This window comes from Ambystoma mexicanum, chromosome 4p (assembly GCF_040938575.1).
Source record: "Ambystoma mexicanum isolate Mex_15411 chromosome 4p, UKY_AmexF1_1, whole genome shotgun sequence".
In the NCBI taxonomy this organism is placed as follows: Eukaryota; Metazoa; Chordata; class Amphibia; order Caudata; family Ambystomatidae; genus Ambystoma; species Ambystoma mexicanum.
The window spans coordinates 745,405,892-745,427,948 of NC_090927.1; the positions used below are offsets into that span (position 1 = coordinate 745,405,892).

Consider the following 22,057-nt stretch of genomic DNA (forward strand, 5'->3'; position numbering starts at 1 on the left):
TGGTAACTTTGAATTCATCATTACTTAAATACAGTGATTTCAGATATTTGATCTCCACATTTTTTGTTCTTTTTGCCATCTGAATTTCAGTTATTCTTTCGCTATTCGTTTTTTGCCTAATAATACGTTTTTTGATTTCTCCCATTATGGATTTGGAATACAATTGCATTGATACGTATCTTACCATGTCGTCCCCGATCATGGTGTTTAATATGTCACAAGTATATGCACTCCACCTTAAGGATGCCCCAGGCCGATCATTCACTAATAAAACATACAAAGGGTCCTTCCCGAGATTTGCAGATTCAAGCTCCATCGTTAATTATAAGATCTTGTGGTCACTGTGTCCCGGGTCAAAAATGTCCACATTGTTACAGTTACCACTCACTCCTGCAGAAACAGCAAAGTAATCAATAGAGGATTTCATTAGCTTGCATCCCCAGGTGAACGCTGCTTGTTTTTTCTTATAGGACACCATAAAAATCTCCCAGTTTATTAAAAATGATTACCGTAGCTCCCCACGCCCAATAGCTGGTGTATTTTTAGGGGCATTATTCATCATTACCTTTGGATGTAATTGCCTCATAATGTATGCATTAAAAATCGCCCCCATGATCACATTACATTGTGGCCCTTGCAAGAATACCTCCTCAAACATCATCAGCAGTTTCTCCATGATGTTTTGAATAGTGACATTACTGGGATTATGGTAAAATGATACCACAAATAGCATTCATTTTGTCTTTGTCCCAAGTTCTATCACAATTGCCACAAATGAGTGTTCTTTATAAGTTTTGAGTAACACATAACATAGGTCATTATTCAGAAAAATTGCAATTTCCCCCGCATGCCTTCCTTGATATCTCCATGAGTTGCCTCCATATGTGTAGCATTAAAGCCCTTTACCTGAAATGATACAGGATTCATAGTTTCCTGACAAAGGATGATAACCACCCTTTCCTGGGGGTTAGTTGTACTTGCCCAGAGTAAAAGGTTTTTGCTCCCACATGAGTTCCACGAGATCAGCCTAAGTGAGGTATTTACTGCTATGTAGTTGTTACATTTTTCACTTCCTTCGAAGCGGCCATAATCGCAGACAACCAGGACCAATCTCTGCTGGTAGCAGACATGGCCGCTAGTTGCGCTATGACCGCCGCTTCGGACAGTTTTGCCGATTGATGTTCGAAAGTGGGATTTGGGTGAGTTGTGTGGATGGTCACAGGCTTCTCATTAAACACTATCACTTCCTCAATGGATTGTAGAAAATACGGAATAAGTGCTATCATATTAAGTTCCCTTCTGTGCATCCACAACAATTCAGCGATTATTGTGGATTGCACTTGAAAGACCATCCTATAGTTATTAATAGGTGGTAGGGTAATCCATTCGATGTCTCTGGAAGAAAGCGTTCTAAGAGCTGGAATTTTTTGGAATGCTTGAATCATAAAAGAGTGATTTAGGCTCTTTTCTGAGTTGATCTCAGGAGAGCTAATCCATCCAATTATGCACGACACCCGTGGTGTGGATGGGGAGATCTCCTCTTGTCTCGCACCGCAGTCCTGTTTTTTTTTGTTTGTGGATTCGTTGTCATCTACTAGGTCCTCGATGTGTCCCATAGATTGCTCGTGTGGCCCTCTAGTAATTGGGGCAGCATGAAGTTCACCTGCAAAATAAGGTTTTTCTAAGCCAATAGTTTCATCATTTGATTTTGGTTCCGTCATTTTTTGTTCTACTAGGTCACTCTGTAGTTCTTCATTCTCTGCAGCTCACCATTAGTAGCTATTTGTTTTTCATGACTATTCCGTGGGGGACTTCTTATACGCTCATTCTCCACCATAGTCTTCCCCATATTTGTTTTTTTTTTGGGAATAGGTTTGTAATAGGTGGATAATAGAGTTTGTTGGGGGACCGTTAGAGAAGAAGCAAATTCAATTTGCTTTGCGAGAATTAGTTCAGCCCTGTCTTTTGTAGGGATACTGTCCACCGTCACCCTTTGTGCTGAAGTAGGGGTGGTGGTGGGCTTAGTGCATCCCTTTGTGTTTAACTGGAGGGCTACTATGCTTTCCATCGAGAGTTCCTGCACGTTAATTCCCAGAACCGATATTTCCTGCGAGTTAATCACGTTACTTGTCTCGTTTTTCTTTTCTTCCCTTTTCTCACAGTTTTTTTTTTTTTGTTTTTTTTAAATCTTTTTTGTTCTTGGTAATTATTGGTGCCTTTTTATTTGCCTCACTTTGGCCAACCTTACGTAGTTGGAGTCTTTTCAGTGCCCTGATATAGGACCGTTTTTCTTTTCTGGAGGCAAAGTGTTTGACATGTGGGTTCTTGGGCGAGGTGTCTCCAGTGGAATCAGAGTCAACTGGAATCTCCTTTGACTTTTTTTCCTCATCCATCGCTGCTATTAGAGAAGAAGGGCTATCTGGATGATCAATACTCCCTGCATTGGGAATTATGACCTCATTGCTGTCGTCCACTGCTAATTCTCCTTCATTCGGCTGATTGAAAAATAGCAGTTGGTCGATTTTCTCAGAGTGCGCTGTTACCATCTGACATAGTTGGGCATGTGTGTATATTTGAATTGCATCATCAGGTTTGATTAAATTGACAGTTTGTGCAAAAGTTTGGGGAAAAATATAAGTTGGAGGACCCCCTAACTGTTTTTCAATAGGAAGTGATTCAAAATCAGTTGGTAACATTGTTTGTGTGGCAGTTGATTTTTTAACTGTGGTGTTACACTGAGGAGATTTACACCCCCCTACCTGTTTGTAGTTTTCGGCAAAGATGAAACCCTCCAGTTTGTTTAATTTTGCTAGGATCTGGGCCAGGGCGGTTTTAGTATCCCTTAGTTCATAGTCTGTGTAATCATGGCCTTCATCCAATAAATTTAAAATTCTGGAGATAACCGGGTAATTGGATTCCAGCACATGCATCTCTTGCTCTGGAGACAGTGGAGGAATTTCTATAGGAGAAGTGGACTCTTGATGTGGAGGAATTTGGGGCATCATAAAACCCTCTTCTGTGAGTGCCTCCTCGTGAATATGGGGGTTCTGTGATGATTTTGGTGGAGTCTCACTTAAATCCAATGATTGGATTGGTGAGTACTCACCATCATCCTTATCGTTTTTTGATGTGGGAAAAAGTTGACTTGGGACAGTCATGTGTAAATGAACTTTAGCAATACGCCCTAAAGACGCAGTCACAGGCATGGAGGGTCCACCTGATAACTCTATCCTTTTTTCTAATTTGTTAAGCACCACTGGTGCCAGCATAGAGATATCAGCTGGGGGATTGTCCTCTGGGTTGGTTGAGTGAGCTATCTCATCCAGCTCCCTCATACTCAAAAAGCTTTTTCTAGAGTTTCCCATACGCCCCTTCTCGATGTTAAATAACAGATAATCCGTAGTGGGCGGAGGGGTAGCTTTCAGAGAGGCTTTCAAATATGAAAATGCAACCTCATGGCATATTGTTTGCTCATTGGTGAGTTTTTCAGTTTGAAGGTTACTCTCTAAACACACTGGTTTTGGTCGGTTTTTTTGCATGCTTGCCATAGCCAGTGAGGTGTTTTTGGAATTACCTAAACCACTCACACCATGCGAGGACCCTTGTTGCTGCTTCAATGAGGGTTGCCCCTCTCTATGCCCGCTGCGCAGCCGGGCTATCATAATCTGTGGGCATTTATTATTTGTGCTATGTCAAGTCTCTCTCGCTTTTAATGCTAAGTTTTTCCAATTTACATTCATGAGGTACAACACAGTGCATTTAAGATTAGTTTACATACGTTTCCACGTGCACTAAGAAGTATAGTGGCCCCCCTATAGAGAGTCTTTGATACCACTTAACAAGCTCTTTTAAACAAATAGATATTTTTGGTTTCCCCCCTCCTCACCGTTCGCCTGCACCGCCAAACAGCCCAAACAGCCACTTCTGATGGCACTTCATGATGCGCACGCACCCCAAAATTATAGGCTGTGACGTGAGGGAGAGGGCGGGCTACGTGCGCAGCGTTCAGAGGAAGTGGAGGGGAGGAGCTGCAAGGGAAACAAGTACGTATTTAAGTGAATAATCAGAAGTAATAGCAGAAGATAGAACAGCTGCGGCAAAGCCGCGGCACTAGTGATTAAATGTCAATTGAGAGAAAAGTCCAATGAGATGAAAGTTATTACTTGTTGAATTGTCCAAGTTACGGCTGAAAGGGACACGCGAGATTCCTCTTGCCGACGGAGCCTTTCTGCAACAATCCAAGTAATAGGTAGCAGGAGATCAAGACACTCAGTCTTTCCAGCCCAAACAGCCACTTCTGATGGCACTTCACTATGTGCGCGCGCGATGCGCGCACACCCCACAATTACAGGCTGTGACGTGAGGGAGAGGGCGGGCTGCATGCGCGGCATACAGAGGAAGTGGAGGGGAGGAGCTGCAAGGAAAACAAGTACGTGTTTAAGTGAATAATCAGAAGTAATAGTAGAAGATAGAACAGCCGCGGCAAAGCCGCGGCACTAGTGATTAAATGTCAATTGAGAGAAAAGTCCAATGAGATGAAAGTTATTACTTGTTGAATTGTCCAAGTTACGGCTGAAAGGGACATGCGAGCTTCCTCTTGCCGACGGAGCCTTTCTGCAACAATCCAAGTAATAGGTAGTAGGAGATCAAGACGCTCAGTCTTTCCAGCCCAAACAGCCACTTCTGATGGCACTTCACAATGTCTCTGAATACTATCATTGCTGTTTCTCGTCTCTGTCTTGCTGCATCGGTTGCTGTAACTCTTGTTAATCTCTCTTTTCTCTCTCATTTTGCATTACTCTGACTCTCTCTCCTTTCTCATTGTCTCTCTTGCAGTCTCTCCTCCTGTTCATCTATTTCTTCCACTACCTCTTATGTATGTGGCCTTTCTCTCTAACCTGCTACTGATCTGTATTCCCTTTTTCTCCTGTCTCTGAATGTTTCTTTTGTTCTGATTCTATCCCTCACTCCTATCGCCTGGGTTTGTGTCCCTCTCCTATTATTTACTTCCAGTTCCTTACATTCCGTTTCTTTGCTGCACTACCTCCTGTAACTCCTTGGTCTCTCTTCCTGTTGCTCTTGCTCAAACCCCTATTTTGGCATGTCTATTAAGTTTTCTGTTCTGTCTGCCCCAGCTTCAGCACTTAGTTGTCCTGTATTTCTTAGCTTCAGAATTCCTCTTCTTCCCTTGTTTTTATTTAGATATTGGCATAGCAATAATAAAATACATTGTCCGCCTGCAAATCTAGTTCAGCTTGAAAATTGAGGAGTTGGATCCTTATAAATGTACCAATCCTTTCAGGAATGAAGCTGGAAATTGCTGATTTAGAGGTTTGTAGAGGTGGATGCTGCACATGCTTCCATGCACATGCTTTTCCTGCACTGTATGCCATTATATATATGTCAGCACTGATGAGAGGTGCGTGCTCTGAAGAATGTAACATTTACCCATATGGGGCCAGACTGCAGAAACTGCACCAATGCAAGTGCAAAGTTGAATGGTATTAGCGCTAGGGCAAAGCTTGCCCTATTTCTAAAAACACTGGGATATATTAAAAGACCACTGCAATATGTCAAGTGGAGTTTGGCATTGTATAAGCAGCAGAGCAAAGATTGTCCTTATGCAAAAAAGATACCTTTTAGATGCATTTTTGAACCAGGGAAATGTTTGCCTTAGTGCTAATGGGCAAACTTTGCCCCGGTGCAAAATGTATCGGAAATATTTACTTTTATTGCACTAGGGACATTTTTGCCCTGGTGCTTATACCATTCCAAACTGCACTTGTCATGGTGCAATGGTTTCCTAATATGTCCCAGTGTTTTTAGAAATAGGGCAAAAATTGCTCTAGTGCTAATACCATTCGACTTTGCACCAGTGCAAAGTTTCTGTAATCTGGCCTCTGGCAGGCTAAATCAGTTCTGCCATAATTCAAACCTGATATCTCCATCTTAAACACATATCGCCGCATGCATTAACGCGCTGAGCTGCTCGCAGGATTGGAACTAGCATTCTAATCTTTGATCTAGGCAGCAGGCATATTCAGCCATAGAGCTACATTTCCTGACAGGCTGTTGCCTATGAAAGGCCAGTAGGGTTAGGGCACAGGTAGCCCCCTGCATGCCTTCCATGACATGACTAGCATATCCCAACCTCCACACCTCTGAATGAAGTATTCTACATGCTAATCAGGAGATTTGAGACTTGCCTCTGAAAGGTGCTAGATCTTTGACTGTGCCACTCAACGGTCAGACATGGGAGAACCAGCAGTCATGAAGTGTGCAATACTGAGAGTAGGATGGTTTGGAGCCCACCACAGCCTGCCCAGCAGTGTGCATCACACCAGCTGAGGAGAATAGAGAAGAGCGTAGACTCTTTTCTTTAGCCCCTTCCCTCCTGTAACGACCAGAATATGATAGTACTTTGTCATTACAACACCACTCTTGAGAAATTCAAGTCCTGTCGAAAAACAGAGCAGTCTTGATAAGAGTTCTGGGTATGATTCACAAAAAGTCCATTAGCCTTGCTGTGAATTGTTAACATTGTCCCATTAAAAGGTGCTGGCAGCTACTCTGAGCAATTAAGCTACTGTGCCTAAATATATAGCGGAGCTGTTGAGAAGTACTGATGAAGTCAGCTCCACTAAAAATCTATACAGCACTGTGGAGAAGCGCTGACCCTGCCTCATTTTAAAAATAATAGCAAATTCTGATGCTGATAGCAAGGGCTGCTAATGTTCCATTAACATTATAAAAAACCATCAAAGAAGTGCTCGTAGATATTTACCCTGTCAACCTGTTTTCCTTTTACCTGCTCTGGGTGGGGGTGCCGGCTGTGGTCGGGGGAGGGAGGAGTTAAGGTTAAGACCATATGCCCAGCCATTCCTTGTTCTCTCTGCTGTGACTAACACCTGATTGTGCCCTTTCATGTACACAGGCGCACACACACAAACATACACACACTTGCAATGCTTTAAAGTTATGCAAAACACATCTTCAAATTTAACATCGAAAATATTTCCTAATCACAAATGCCAAACATAACTGCTTGCTGTGAGGCTCTCAAAAGTAAAACACATTGAAAGCCTCGAACCATTAAATGCCATTTATATTTGTATTTTATTTATTGTGCATTTGTTAGCCACTTATACAAGTAAATTATGTTTCAGAGCACCCACAGGACAACAGGGAGGGAACATGGGATAAAAAACAATTGATACACTGGAGGGTAAGGACCAACCTACTAGGCCTTGTGAGCATTCAGAGCATGCAAGTGCAGAGAATGGAAGTGGAAGAGGGAGAGAGGGGTAAGTACTGGAGTGCCTATTCTGGTGAGAGAACAGCAGGTGTAAGTGCCCAGTGTAGGGAGTGCTGAGGAGCTTTGAGCTGTATAAATATGGTAAGTGCAGGCCTACCGTGGCGAAGGCCAGTGAGTGCCAAGGCAAATGCTGTGGGCGAGCGGAGGCTGAAGGTGATTGGGTGTGGGAGGCCAGTGCCCTGCTGGACACATAAGATACCTGGTCACCAATCTCAGCAGCTGTGCAATTAGCAGAGGAGGGAAGAAGGGAAGGAGGAGGTAAAAAGGAAAGACTTGAGCATCTTGTGGAATTTGAGGAGATCCAGCTCAAGACAAAGATGGACGGGGAGGCTGTTCCAAAAGAGGGAGCCAACTGAGGCAAGATATTGGCCACCGGCCATCTGTTTAGCGAATCGCTTGACACACAGAGAGTTGGTGCCAGAGGAGCGTAGAGGTCTAAAAGGTGAGTATTTAGTAAGCCTTATGGATGATGCAGAGGGATTGTAACTTGATCCTTGCAGTAACCAGGAACCAGTGAAGAGTTTTTAGGGCAGGAGAGCAGCCCCTGGGCTAGAAGCCAAGGATAAGTCTTGCTGCCCTATTCTGGATTAGCTGAAGGAGTCGTAGGGAGGGAGAAGGTAGATTTATGAGAAGGCTATTGCAGTAGTCTAGCCTGGAGACAACCGGAGCTCTTGTAACATTGGGCTTCTGGGGGAAAGTGAGATATGGGAGAATTCCTTAGAGAAGGAAGAGTTGACAGTGGGACTTCTTGTTAATGTTCTGAATGCGAGGGAGGAAAGAGAGAGAGGAGTTGAAGATGACTCCAAGGTGTCTGGCTTCAGATGAAGGAGAAGGTGGAGAGCCCATAGAGGATGGCCAGAGCATAGGGGAGAAAGAGGCAGCAGGTGCCCCAATAGGAAGGATCTCAGTCCCGCTGGCATTCAGGCACAGATCGTTGGAAGTGCACCAGGACTGAATGGCAGTTAGGCAGTCCAGGGTGATGGAAGAAGTAAGAGGGTCAGCAGGAAGTTTGGAGAAGAGTTGTGTGTCGTTTGCGTAGCAGAGGAAGTTAGGGGAGAAGGTGGAAATGAGGAGTGCCAGTGGAGCAAGTAAGTGTTAAAGATCTAGGGGGAGAGGTTGGAGCCCTGGGGGACACCACAAATGGAGAAGGAAATAGGGGAGGAGTAGGTGCCAAGAATAACCTGGGACCGATGGCCAGTTAGGAAGGAGGTCAGCCAGTCCAGTCCCTGCTGCGAGATACACAGGGTATCATTTTATGAGGATGGAGTGGTTGACCATGTCGAAGGCAGGGGAGAGATCGAGTAGAATGACGACAGCGGGAGAGTTAGAATCAAGAGATGCAAGCAGTTTTCACGGGTGTTCAGAAAATTAGTTCCGTGCATCTGGATGCTCAGAATCCGGATTGATGGTCGTGGAAACTGCCAACAAGTTCAGTGTGTGCGGTAAGTTGGGGGAAGGCCAGCTTCTCCAAGAGTTTGCAGAGGAAGGGGGTGATAGAGAAAGGGTAGTAGTTGGATGGACAAGTAGGGTCTACTGAATGTTTTTTCAGGAGGGGGTGCACAAGGAAATGCTTTAGGGAAGAGGGAAAGATCCAGTGGCAACAGAGTGGTTGCAGAAATCAGCAAGTGCAGGGGCAAGAGAGCCAATGTTGTCCTTAACGGATCTGGAGGAGCAAAGGGAAACCTGTTTGGAGGAGACCTTCATGGAGCGGACAACTCTGGTGACCTCATCAGGTGTGACAGGGGAGAAGGGATGAGAGAGAGGAAGAAGGAGGGCTTGAGGCCATAGGAGGCAAGGGGGTGGGGCAAGGGGATGGGGAAAGAGAAGCAAGGGTGCTTAGGATGTCCAGAGCTTTAGTGGTAGAGTGTATGGCCAGTGCGTTGCAGAGGGCATGGGATGGAAGAGGGGAGGTGGAGACTGTGGGAGGGTTGGCTAGTACCCTGCAGATTTTAAAGGGTTCAGCCATGTTGTTGGATGACCAGAGACACGCTCCTGGGTGTGGGCCCTTTTCTTGGAGTGAATGGAGTGTCGGTATTGCCTTTAGAGCAGGTGACAGGCCAATTTATCAGAGGGTGAGCTAGAGGTCTGCCACTTCCGTTCATCAGCTCTGCACATGCATTTCAAGGCTGCAGGTTCAGAGTCGTACCGGGTATTATGCTTAGAGGCAGGTGTTCAGGTGGATCCTTATGACTGGGGCAGGAATGTCCAGAGTGTTAGTAATCACCAGATGGAGGTTGCTGAGCGCAGAGTCAGAGGTAGAGTCTGGGGTGGGGGGAGAGAGTGGGTTGAAGGTGGATGTGAAGGCAGCAGCTGACACTCGTTTCATCGGACGGATGTTCGTGAATGAGGTTGGCAGGGCTAGAGGAGGTGCAGTCAGCAGGCCTAGGGGACCAGGGTAAGAGGAGAGGAGAGAGGGGTCTGACCAGGAGAGAGGAGTGATCAGTAGCGGGGAGAGTGATAGTTCAGAGTGAATGAGGGTGCCAAGAGTGTGTCCTGCCGAGTGGGTTGGACCAGAAGGGAGAATGGAGAGGAAGAGTGAGGTTCAGAGGTCATCGGAGAAAGTGGATGCTGTCATAAAGGAGTACAAACTGATGTTGAAGTCACCCAAGAGAAGGAGTTTAGAGGTGGTTGAGAGGAGAGAGGAGCAGAAATCAGCCAATTCAGAGAGGAACAGTGTGGTAGCGCCAGGCGGCCTGCAGATAGTGGCAATGGTCAGAGAGGAGGAGGGAAAGATGACCAACTTGCAGACCAGACCAGGCTCTCAAAGGAAGAGTAAGGCTGGCTGGGTATGAGGGAGGAAGGGACCCACTCAGGGAGGATTAAGGCAACCCCACCACCAGCACGGTGGATCGTGGCTCGGAAATGGTCTTGTAACCACCTGGGAGAAGGGAGTCAAAAGCAGCGACTGAGCTGGCATTGAACCAAATCGCAGTAAGAGCACTAATGTTGCGGTCAATTTGTTCAAGAAGTAGGCCGATGTCAGCAGAGTGTTTGTTGGTTGAACGTGCGCTAACTGTGACTAGATGACGGAAATCACTGCCTTTGAAGGTTTTCTGAGGAGGGGTACAGGGGCATGGAACACCATTCGAGGGGAGGGGCAGAGAGAGTGGGAGGGACAGAGAGAGTGGTTGGGGGAGACGCAGGAGAGGGAAGAAGTTAATGAGAGGCGCTTGCGCCGGTCAAAGAGAAGGAGTTTGGGTTGAGGACCCTGAAACAAGATAGTGGCAGTATGATAGATATTAATGATAGACCGGATTGATGAGAAGCCCACCGAGAGGAATTCCCACTTGGGTCCACCATTAATGTGAGAAGATGTGAAACGGGGGAGAGTAGAGATGAGATGAGGAGTCCATAGATCTGGTGAGGGGACAGAGAAGAGGATATCGGTGAAGACCTGTTCAGAAGATGCGCCGACATAGGTCTCTGCGTTGGGTAGGCCAGCGTTGGCACTCAGCATGTCTTTTTTGTTCCAGACTTCGTGATGAGAGAGGGATGCTGGTTGATAGTGCAGCAGTTAGAGAAGATAGGATGACATCAAAGTGGCAGAGGATAGTTGAAGGAAAGAGGGGGGTTATCCTAGCCCAAACTCACCAGGCGGCCTAGTAGATACAGAAAGGGCACAAAATGCAATGCAAAATATGGGGTACAAGATCTTAGAAACACACCCACCTAGTTTCGAAAATCAAACAGTGCACACCATGCAATGCAAAATATGGGGTGCAAGATGTCAAAAATACACACACCTAGGTTCGAAAATCAAACAAGGGCACAAAATACAGTGGAGAAGAGGTAGATTAGGTGAGACAGGAAGGCAGTGTGAGAAAATGCACAATTATAGCTCAGATTTGTTAGTGAACGAGGCAGTGGAAAATTTCAGCCACACTCACTTGACGATCTGCAGAGCGTGGAGGGGCAGTGGCACAAGTTTGTGTGGGCACCGGATGCATCAGGAGGCTTCTTCATGATTCAAAGGTGGAAGAGTAGGGAGCCCTCTTAGTCCTCCTAGGCCCGGACAGGCAAAGACAGGAGCCTTGGTAACAGGGTCTTGCGTTGGAGGGGCCGCGAACCAGATTGGCTCTTCTGAGCTACAGTCAGCCAATCACAGAAGGGCAGCCAGCAGCAAGGTTCTGGGATGCTCGCCGATGCAAGGAAAACATTGGACATTTTGAAAATGGCTTTTTAGAACAAAAGCAATTACAGCCATGTTCCCTCAATGTGGGTGCACACATTTTAGGGACATCACCCCAATTCAATGCAATGTGAAATATGGAGAAAAATGCCTCCTCAGTGATTTTCGGTGTGTGCGATCGATCTGCATGTTTTTTGCAGAAATATTTATTTTATGTTGGATTATCCCCAAGAAGCACAGAGGGCTTACCATTCATTGTGGTGGAGTGTCCACGTTGGTCCTTCAGTGAGGGAGGTGTAAGAGAGCTCCTGCTCTCACAAGGCTCACGGTGCAGATTGCTGGAATGATGTAAAGGGAAAACACAGTATGAAATGCCCTTGCAAATAACTGCCCAACTTGCAGAGATACCTCTATTAAAACCAATTCAAACTAAAATCCATCCCTTGCCTAGAACACACTTTTACACAGTACTACACCAATCTTCCAAATCAGGCTCAATAAGAATACCAATTCTAATGATATCACTTAAAGGGTCATAAAGCAATGTGCAAAGCACATTAGTGGTGCAAAATGCTTGAATAACATTGTTACACTGAAAATCAAAACACTTGAACAAAGGGAAGAAAACATACTAATGAATTTCCAAATGTTACCTTTTACTAACTCTAACAAAAGTATTAGGGAGGATAGCTCAGGGGCAACACGCTTTCCTTGGAAGCAAGACTATGCGGAGTAACACAGGTTCTATACCTGGGTCTGCGTTTAGAAACCTCTGGGTATTAAGCATGTTATAAATAACCAATTATTATATTATATATTAGCTAAATAGAATTACCAACAAAGGAAAGGGTTGAATAAACAGAGCTTGCCTTATCCCAGTTGGCTCTCAGCAGTGGACTCCATAATTTATGGGGGTGCTGCCCAGAATAGCTGACAGAACTGATACGCATGGAAAAACAAGCATTGGCAAACCCAACAGTGTGGGCTTTTGCATAGGGAATGGACTAGGCATTTGCTAGGCCCTGATATAGTGGTACTACCTGGCCATAAGATCTGAACAGCTGAAAAATTAAGTGATGACTAGGCCCAATGATGGCAGTAACTGTCAAATGCCCATCTAATACCTCAAACCAGAACTGGTTGGCTTTGTCATTGCTTGTTTTTAAGAGGACTTCATTGCATGGAAGAGAGATACAGTGGCTGAAGCCACTCTTAGTTGAGGCATTTTGGTTACGCTAATGTATAGCTCCAATTAGGTAATTAACTCTCAGCCGACTGCACAGAAAGGACACTGGCAGAATAACGTTTGATGCTGCTGCCTGATAGAACAAGCTCAAAGAGGATGTGTTTTGTGGGGCCGGGGCAGGGAGTGGGTACAAATGGCTGTAGGGATTAGCATGACCATGGCAGTCAATGGGTGCGTAAGTAACTAAATAAACACCCACAAGCTGTGTCCCTCCTTACGTGCCTCCTCTCTCCTACTTGTAGTCCAATGCGTTCGTTTCAGCTTACTGATAGCGCTTAAGCACCACCTAATAGTGCAAACTAAAAGGATACAGGTTAATGAGAGAGCCACTGGTGTCAGTGAAGATTCAGAAATAGGAGAAACGAAACGAGGGTGGCTGAAAGATTGTTCCTGTTTTGGTTTTTTTAGCCCTTTTTAGGACATACGTTTTGTACTATTATTCAATATGACTTCTATAGTTAAGTTAAGTTAAAGGTACTTATATAGTGCACCATCACCAACGGAATTGGTCCCCAGGTGCTCTGGCGGATCTGTAAACAAGAAGATGGGATGGGTTAGTGAGGTGAAGATGGAGGAGGATAGTGAGAGGGGTGGTGTTCTGTTGGCACTTCAACTCGGTGTACAACGGGTGCTGAGTTTAGGTGCGAGTATCGGATCGGTGTCAGTCCTCGTGTGCTGTTGGTGTGGTTTATGTGTTGTTGCGGTGTGGTGAAGTGCGTGCGGTCTGTTGTGCGAGAAGTGGTTGTGTGCTTTTTTGAGTGAGTTGGGTATTTATTTTATTTATATGTTTATATAGCGCTGCAGCCCGCAGGCATCAGAGCGCTTCACATATAGACAGACTGGAGTATAAAGACGGGACAGTCAAAATCACATATAGCAGACATTGGAACGGAGAAGGGCTAGCTGGCTGGCGGGAATAGGAATTTTATTTAAAGAGAAATGTCTTGAGTTGCTTTCTGAAGATTAGATGATTAGTTTCCAATCTCAGCCCAGGGGGGAGTTTATTCCATGTGAGGATTGCCTTGGTCGTGAAAGCCCTACCTAATCCTTTAGCTTTTTTGGTAGGGAAAACTCGCAGGAAGCCAGATTTATTGGACCTCAGGTTGCAATGTGATTCATACCACACAAATTGCTTTTTTAGGTAAGTTGGTGCTTTTCCATATAAGCATCAGTGTACTAGGGTAATGGCTTTGAATGTGATGCGATCCTCGATCGCAAGCCAATGTAGCTCCTTTCTGTCTTTTGTGATATGATCTCTCTTAGATGTATTGGTGATTATTCTGACAATGTTGTTCTGCACCACTTGAAATTGTTTTAAGCATTTATTGCTTGCGCCAAGGAGTAAAGAGTTTCCGTAATCCAACCGGGAGAGAATTGTGGCTCTTGCTATTGTCGCACTATTTTGTGGGCTCAGTAAGGGTCTGATTTTTTTCAATAGTTTCAAGTAATAGCGACAATTCCTTTTGAGGTAGGCAGTGTGGGCTTCTGCTCCCAAGGATGCCTGAAGATAGACGCCTAGTGTTTTAACTTTTTCTGCTATAACTATCTGTGTCTCTTTGATCTTAAATTCGGTGTATTGTGGACTAAGTTTTTTTCTAGCATGAGGGGAACCGAAGATCATAAGTTCCGTCTTGGAGGCATTTAAGCACATCCAATTATCTTTCATCCAACTCTCAATGATGTTGTAGATTCTCGAGAGTTTTTCGCTGTCCTGTTTGTAGTTACCGGTAAGTTCAAACACCAGTTGGGTGTCATCGGCAAAGTTGGTAAAGAATATACCGAGATGGGACAGAAGTGAGCATAGGCATCGCATGTATAAATTAAATAGTAGAGGGGAGAAGCTAGCGCCCTGTGGAACTCCACAGTTTACTGGTTTAGATTTTGAAGAGTGTTTGCCCCAGACGATTTTAGATTGCCTATCCTGCAGAAATGATGACACCCAGTCTATGGCCTCATCAGAGCAGTTTCCCGATTGATCTAGGGCCTCTCGGAGCCTCCGGTGATCCAATAGATCGAAAACTGCTGAGAGGTCCAGTAGGATCAGTAAACCAGATTTACCCTGATCTAGGATACTTAGCATTTCTGTCTGCAGATCTAAAAGCGCTGATTCTGTGCTATGGGCCGTCCTAAAGCCCGATTGTTGTGGGTGAAGTAGGTTGTTGTCATCCACAAATTCTTGGAGTTGTTCTGTAGCAATCCTGTCAAGTATTTTTAGTAAAAAGTTGCAGTTGGTAATTGGCCTTAGATTAGCAGGGTCCTGTTGGTTAAGTTCAGGTTTTTTAGGTAATGGTGTTACTGTGACCATTTTGATAGCGGCTGGGACGTTACCATCTCTAAATGACGCATTTACCATTCTTGTCAGAAATGGTGCAAAAATGGTAGCGTTATCAAGGATTAGTTTTGGGGGCAGTACATTTTCCGTGCATGAAGTGCATTTGATACTTGAGAGGGTTTTGTTCATACCTTCCAGTGATATGGGTTTAAAATAGAATTTTGGACTTTGTGAGTCAATCTTATCTGTCCCTATGTTATCTGGAATAGTGATATTGGTTACCTTACAATTAGAGATTGCTTCTCTCGCCTTGGTAATTTTATTGTGAAATGCAGTTTAAACTGCTTCGCAATCTTTTTGGGTGGGTTGAAAAGGGGGAGATAGTGCTACTGGTTTTTCAATATTTTTAAGTATTTGAAAAAGTTTCCCAGTAGAATTAGATGCAGTGTTGATTTGTTCATTATAGTGATTTTTCTTCAATTTAGTTATTATTGCCCTGTATGTTATGTCGGCAGTTTTCCAGTTTTTTTTGTTGTTGTCTGTAGGGTCTTTTAGCCATATTCTTTCAAGTTTCCGTTTTTCCTTTTTGAGGGTCAAAGCTTCAGAATTGAACCATTTCTGGTGGTTAGTATTAGGTCGGACTTGCTTGTTTTTAAGGGGGGCATGTTTGTTTAGTATGTCGTTCATGTGTTTGTTATACGCGGAGATGATATCCTCGCATGAATCTGTGTCTTTAGTATCGAGCATGATTTGCGTAGTGCCTTCCTGAAGGATGTTTGGCGTGATTTTTTTTAGATTTCTATCTAATACCATTTTTGGGGAATTGTCAGGTTTGGCTGCTTTTGGTTTGAGCACTAACTTGGATTCAATTTTATGATGGTCTGACCATATGCAGGGATGTGTACCTAGCATCGTCATGTCTGTGTTATTGGTAATTATCCAGTCTAGCTGGTTACCTGTGACGGCTGTAGGATCTTTGTTTATTATAGTGTATGAACAATTCGATAAATCTTCCTCTAGGCTTATAGCATCTGGATCTTTGGGATTACCCCTCCAGCGGTTTAAGTCTCCCAACAGTATTGTCCCTGAATTAGATGTTTTCAGGTTGTTCAATAGTTGGGTTAACTCTTCATTGAAGTCTGATGCCAGGGAGGGGGGTCTGTAAATGACTATCAGATTGATACAATCATTTGGAGTGTGTGTCAGTTTAAGGTGTAAGATCTCACAACCTGTACACTGTATGGGAGTAGGGAAGAGGTTGAGGTCTTGTTTGGCAATTATGGCTACTCCACCACCCTTCCCTGACACTCTATTGTTAGTGTAGATGGAGTAATTCTTGGGCACGGCAATGTCAACCGTGGGCCCCATTGGTTCCTGGAGCCAGGTCTCAGTGAGACACAGGATATCAATGTCATCTTCCAGGATATAATCATGAATATCCTGTGCGTGTTTGTTTAGGGATCTAGTGTTCAAGAGTGCTATTTTGATGGCACGAATTGCGGTTTCGTTTGGGGTAAGTTCTTTCTTGTCAGAGTTTTTAAGTGGGGCTTTAGAGTGATTGGTACAGGCCCTTAGCTGGGTGTGAATAGATTCTAATCTAGTGTTCACATATGTTTGCACTAGGTTTTGGTTTTGTAATTTGGTAGATTTGACTAGTAAGTCGCATAGGACTGGGGAGCCCATACCTGCTTAACCGGATCAAATCTTCCCTGGAAGAATTCGAGCAGAGTTTTGGGCCGTATGCCGTTGGACGCCGTGGACCGGCGTAGACCGGCTTCGTTGCAGAAGCGCCGGCGCTGAAGCGCCTGACGTTTCTTGAAATGGACGTGAAGGCACTCTGGGAACTGTAGTTCCTGACTGTGCTTCCCGTTTTGCAATCAAAATAAACGTACTTAAAGTACTTAAAGGTACTTAACTTAGAGTTGCTTCAGTCTTCAGGTATGCTGAAAGTTTGAGCTTTTTTGGTTAGTGGGTTATATGACATTGAACAAGTTAACTTTGACAGTTCTGTCTAAGTGTGGCACTTGGTAATCTTCATAATTTTATCTACTTGTGGCACTTGCCAATCTTCACAATCCCATCCAGGTGCGACGCAGGATAATGTTCACCATTCTGTTTAAGCGTGGCACTTGCTAATCTTCAAAGTTCCATCAAAGTGTGGCACATGCTAACATTCACAATTGCATTTAATTTGGCACTTGCTAACCTTCACCATCCCATCTAGAGGCTAATGTGTACAAGTTTGGGACATGCTAACATTCCCAGTTCCACTTAAATGTTGCATGTGGTAATCTTCACAATTCCATGTCACAATTAATACCAAATGAAGTTAAAAGCCTTGCAAATGTCCTTTATTATAACAACACGTGGTCTAGATAACTTAAGTACTGCAAATTAAAATGTTCTATAAGCAGTCTTAAGTTTATTACATTTGTAATTTGTTGCAATCCATTTGTCCACCAACTGAGCGCTGATATGATCAGTCGAAAAATAGATGTTTCTCACCATTTCATTTGATTTGCACATTTAGCTCATTGTGCACAAAAGGTTGGGGACCGCTGGTCTAGTCCCAATCCACATCCCTGGTGCCTGAAGGTCCGTGCTGCAGATTTTGTGGCTATCCATGGATGATACCAACTGCATGTTTGAATGATGCAGTTCATTACCATTGGGGGATTGGGCATGCTCGCAGTCCATATCTTGGATAAGCTGCCAAAGCCACTTAGCAGATCGTTGGAGCCAAGACCTCTACGTAGAAGTGCAGCCCGCTTAAAACCCAAGGACGAACCCTGAAGCAGACCAGCATCGGCTCCAGTGCTGCCCCGGTGTAATGCTAGTGTGAAAAATGTGAGCCAGAATAACATGGCGTTGATGCGCATCCATTTTGAACACTCATCTTCCATCACAGTAATAAAGTCTGCTTTTCCGCGGGCCTCACAGAATGAGCAAGTAGCAGCGAAAACAGGGCAAGGTCACGTAAATATTATCAGAGTGAAACGACTGCGGAGAATAGTTATTGTATTGTCAATTGAAGGACGAATACAGAAAGTGAGTCAGAGCACACTGCAGGTGCATGATAAGGGGTCTGGGAATGAATGCGAGAGAGAGGGGTGCTGGGTTTTTCCACCCTCTGTCCCTTCGACTTGTGATCAACTCTTCAGCCGAGAGCAGACCACAATTGAAAAGGGCGGGGAATTGCCCCTATAAAGGAGAGAGCATTGTATGGAGAAAGTTAGTTGGAACTTGAACCACGGGTAATGCAGTCTCGCTGAAAGGGAGGACGCTCCATCTTCAGACCCCGTTAGATGCAGTGATCTCTTTGGCTAAGGGACTAAGCAGTGTTGCTGGTGGCCAAGATGAAGTTTTCTTCTGCCTCATGCATGACGGTGATGTAACCTTTATTCAAATTCTTATTTATCTAAGTGTGTGTTTGCCAAACAGATGCAAATCCCACGGTGAAACCATGCTCATCTCTGCTGATCTCAAGACCACCATTGTCTGTGCTGTAAAGATGGATTTCTAGAATCTGGCCTGGTGGACAGAGTCCAGGAGGCCACCCCAGTCACAGTGAACAGAGGGACTCCGAGAAGCCAGCCAAAACCCAATCAAGGAACCAAAGGACCGCAGTCAAGGCTCATTCTCGGGAGAGTGCGAGTGGGCTCCGGAACAGTCAATGAGTCCACGCAGTATGGCACAAAATTAGTGAATTTAGACAGTCGGGTATACAAATACAACTATTTATTATAGGTTTTATGAACACATTGGAAAATGAATCCAACAGGTAGTACTAGCACACAAAACTATATGATACAAATAAATACATTCCCCACAGGTTCAAACATACATCAAATAAATTAAGCAACTACACAGGCAAGTATTTCAGATGCAGTCAGTGATGGAACCAGATCAGACTGTCATGACCACTGTGAGGGGGCACACGTTATGCCACAAGCAGGCTCCCGCCAGAACCCTGAGAGCCTTAAAACCACTGCAAAAGGGCTCCTGGAAGGAAGGGCTGTTCAAACTAGTCCCATTTATGTACATGGGACTTTAAATCCAACATGGAAGCACCCACACAGTCTAGTTCTAAGAACCAAGCCATGCGGTCTAGTGTTTTGGGTGTGGCAGGCCTGGAACTACTTTCCCTGGTACTACTTTACCTGGGCTATATAAACCACACCCTGACTGCAGAACACGCTTCGAGTTATTCTGCAACCCGCAGCGTGACGCTCACCGTGTCCAGCTCCTGGTCTTCAGCATCTTCCTGTATTCCTCCAAGAACAAGAACAAGATTATTCTGTTTTACCTGAGAAAACACCATCGAGCACTCAGCATCTCAACTGGGCTGCAATCTGTGGAAACCGAGAGAAGAAGAAACATCCCTCACCTGTGAGTACTAGCATAAGGACTTCAGACGAACCACTACCACAGCTGCTGTTCGAACATTGCGACCTGCAATAACGAGAAAGGGAAAAACAATATTAGAACACATGCTTCCAAAACATCAAATTCCATCAGTCTTACCTGAATTCCATCGCGCTACTCCACGCTTCCATCCGGAGCACCACAGCAACATCTGCGAAGGAAAAGAGACATATTCAGGTTTGCTTTCAATATTAACCGCACAGCGCTGTACTTACCTTAACGGATTCCGGGGGCCTGTTTTCCATTGCGCTCTCATCCATTCGCAGCACCACAGGGGCCTGTGAGGAGAAGAAGAAGAAAACACAGGTTAGCTTTAAGAGACAATAAAGGCGCTGCGCTTCGCGCTTTCTCTTACCTAGAAAACGTGCCTCTCCATCCGGCACGTCAGCATCAAGACCTTCGCACCTGAAAAGAAGGAGATAAAGACATTAACGAATTCCCACCATAAACAGAACAAAGACTTACAATTAACAAACCTACCTGCCTACCAGCAGATTCGGGGTCACAGCAGGCCTGGGCCCAAGCAAGGCAAACTGCACCAGTGAAGCAACTCAGACAGCTCGCCAACAAACTTCAAGCGTCCCTGCACAAGAAACGCAGGATGGATAGCTCACCCTACAAATAACTAAGGTGAGAAAAGAACCCAGTGGGAAGGGAATCGGTCAGAGGGAGGTGGGAGATTCACCCATTAGAGACAGTTGTCACAAATCCTCCCTTCTGTAATTGCAGATTCATTATTCAGCACTGGGCAATTACGCATCCAGGGTTCCAGATCTCAGAGCCTTCCAGACGCCCCCGAGGATATCAGTTGAGCGTAACAAAGACAATATCCCAATTTAAGAAGCCCAATCTTCAAGATGACTGGGGCCTTGTGCCCAAATGTCACAGGAGCCGCAATACTTGTCAGCAGAATGAAGTCTCTATAGTCAAGCTTCAATAGGTCTGTGCTGGTGATGCTCAAAAGTTCTTCAACAATTACACTAAATGCAAACAAGTGTTCCTCTTTTCCAGACCCAAAGATAGCCCATGCGGCCTAACACTCTATCCAGGTTCGATGATCAAAAGGCGAGTGGAACGGATGAAAGAGGAAAAGGGACCCGTTCCCAATGCCATCCCATGGAGGACAGGGGGAGGAGAGGTACACCGCGCCTACCCACCAAGCCAACCCAGATTTTGCCAGACCACTGTGCATAGTCTCGGGGTGCTGGGGGCTTGGTCCTCCGACATGTGCTCGAGTGAGAGGTGCCCAGGAGCTGCACGGCCAAGAACTCCTCCAGTTGAATGGAAAAGCAAGATGCAACCCTTCACGGAGAAGAAACGCTGAATCCACCAATCAGACCCCTTCAGGACACTCCACAGGCCGGAAGGAGGAGAGCTCCAGCTATGGTATACCCACACATGCGATGACAGGAGTCCCCCAGTCACTGTCACAGCAGCTGCTCCAGGACCGATTGCCCTGGAGGTGCAAAGCTGAAATTTGGGGAGAAGGCTACTAGTGGCACCACCGAAGTTCCAGACTGAAATGCAGAACGGCGATGCTTCTGGAGAGTGTTCGGAAAGATTTTAATTTTGGCAACTTTCCCGCAATAGTTTCTATGGACCCCCAATCTTTTTGCTTAGTTTTTTAACCTGTACTGACTTTTTGAGGGGAAGCAAAGCCTTCAGCTTCACTTCCCTGTCGTTGCTAATTTGTTATGGGGAAGCTGATCAGTCCTTAACTGGTTAGCACTGCACACAGCAATTGCAATGCAGTGCAATGGGGGTACTTTTGTATCACGCTAGACTTTTAGACTTGGGATTTTTGGTTACTTTTATATGTGTTGTAAGGGTACAAAAGTAGGAGACCGACACACAGGTGGCATGCTTTTAGCTATAGACTTATTAAGAACATGAAAGAAAACCCTAGCTGACTCTAGTTCAAAGAGAGGTTTCCCTGCCTCAACTAAATACAAGGAGTCTGTCAGGATGTCAGTCTTAAGCAAAAGAGTCCATCGTCCTGTGTCCAAACCTATTTCTGGCCCTTACCCTATAAACTAAACTAAGGCAATAAGGTAGTCTTCTTGGTCCAGAAGATTTAACCATTGCATTGGGGTATTATGTAGCATTCTTTCGATTCTGGCTGCCATCTTTTGACTGTTCCATGTTCTATGTTGTCTTGTGCTCCCAAATTCTAGAACCAGTTAAAAGCTGGCCTTGGTCCAGAAACGTGTCATGTTTTCCTTGGATTCAACTGCCTGCTCCAGTCTGTGTCTTCATCCTCCTTTGGGTCACAGCAGTCCTCTCCTCCAATTCTCTCCTAGTCAGCTGTGCATAGTGTGCACCCATCTGCTGAAATACATCCTTGAATGTGTACCTTACCTTCACATGGGATTGCACGGTTCTTGCTAAATTACAGGAAAGTGTAGGTGGAGGCACAATGTTTAGATCCTGTATTTAATAAATTCAGGAAGGAATCAAGCTATTGGTTTAATTTGAACTCAACACATTTTACAAACTATCCAGGGTTTGTATGAACATTTTTCTCAAATAGAGAATGACAGTTTGCTCCCTTTCTGATCCTAAATGCACCTCTACAAAATATCAGTTTATATAATGTTTTGCAGATGCAGCGTTAGCGCAGATGAAAGCCCTCCATTTTTGCCAATACATAAAACTGAAATCTTTACGATA

The 22,057-nt window shown here is 44.8% G+C and overlaps 2 long non-coding RNA genes across 4 annotated transcripts in view; one reads left to right on the forward strand and one right to left on the reverse strand.

Annotated features, from left to right (window-relative positions):
• Positions 1-4,364, reverse strand: part of LOC138453446 (uncharacterized) — a 240,619-nt gene extending 236,255 nt beyond the window's left edge. Inside the window, exons 1-2 of the long non-coding RNA XR_011260426.1 lie at positions 4,164-4,364; positions 3,887-4,028 (exon numbers count right to left, since the gene is read on the reverse strand). This is a non-coding gene — a long non-coding RNA (uncharacterized lncRNA). The remainder of the gene's footprint in view (positions 1-3,886; positions 4,029-4,163) is intronic.
• Positions 4,004-22,057, forward strand: part of LOC138453447 (uncharacterized) — a 268,937-nt gene continuing 250,883 nt past the window's right edge. For 2 of the 3 annotated variants that reach the window (XR_011260428.1, XR_011260427.1), the window contains exon 1: positions 4,359-4,429. This is a non-coding gene — a long non-coding RNA (uncharacterized lncRNA). Of the gene's footprint in view, positions 4,044-4,358; positions 4,430-22,057 lie in introns of those variants that run through there. The other variant, XR_011260429.1, reaches the window with a different exon arrangement.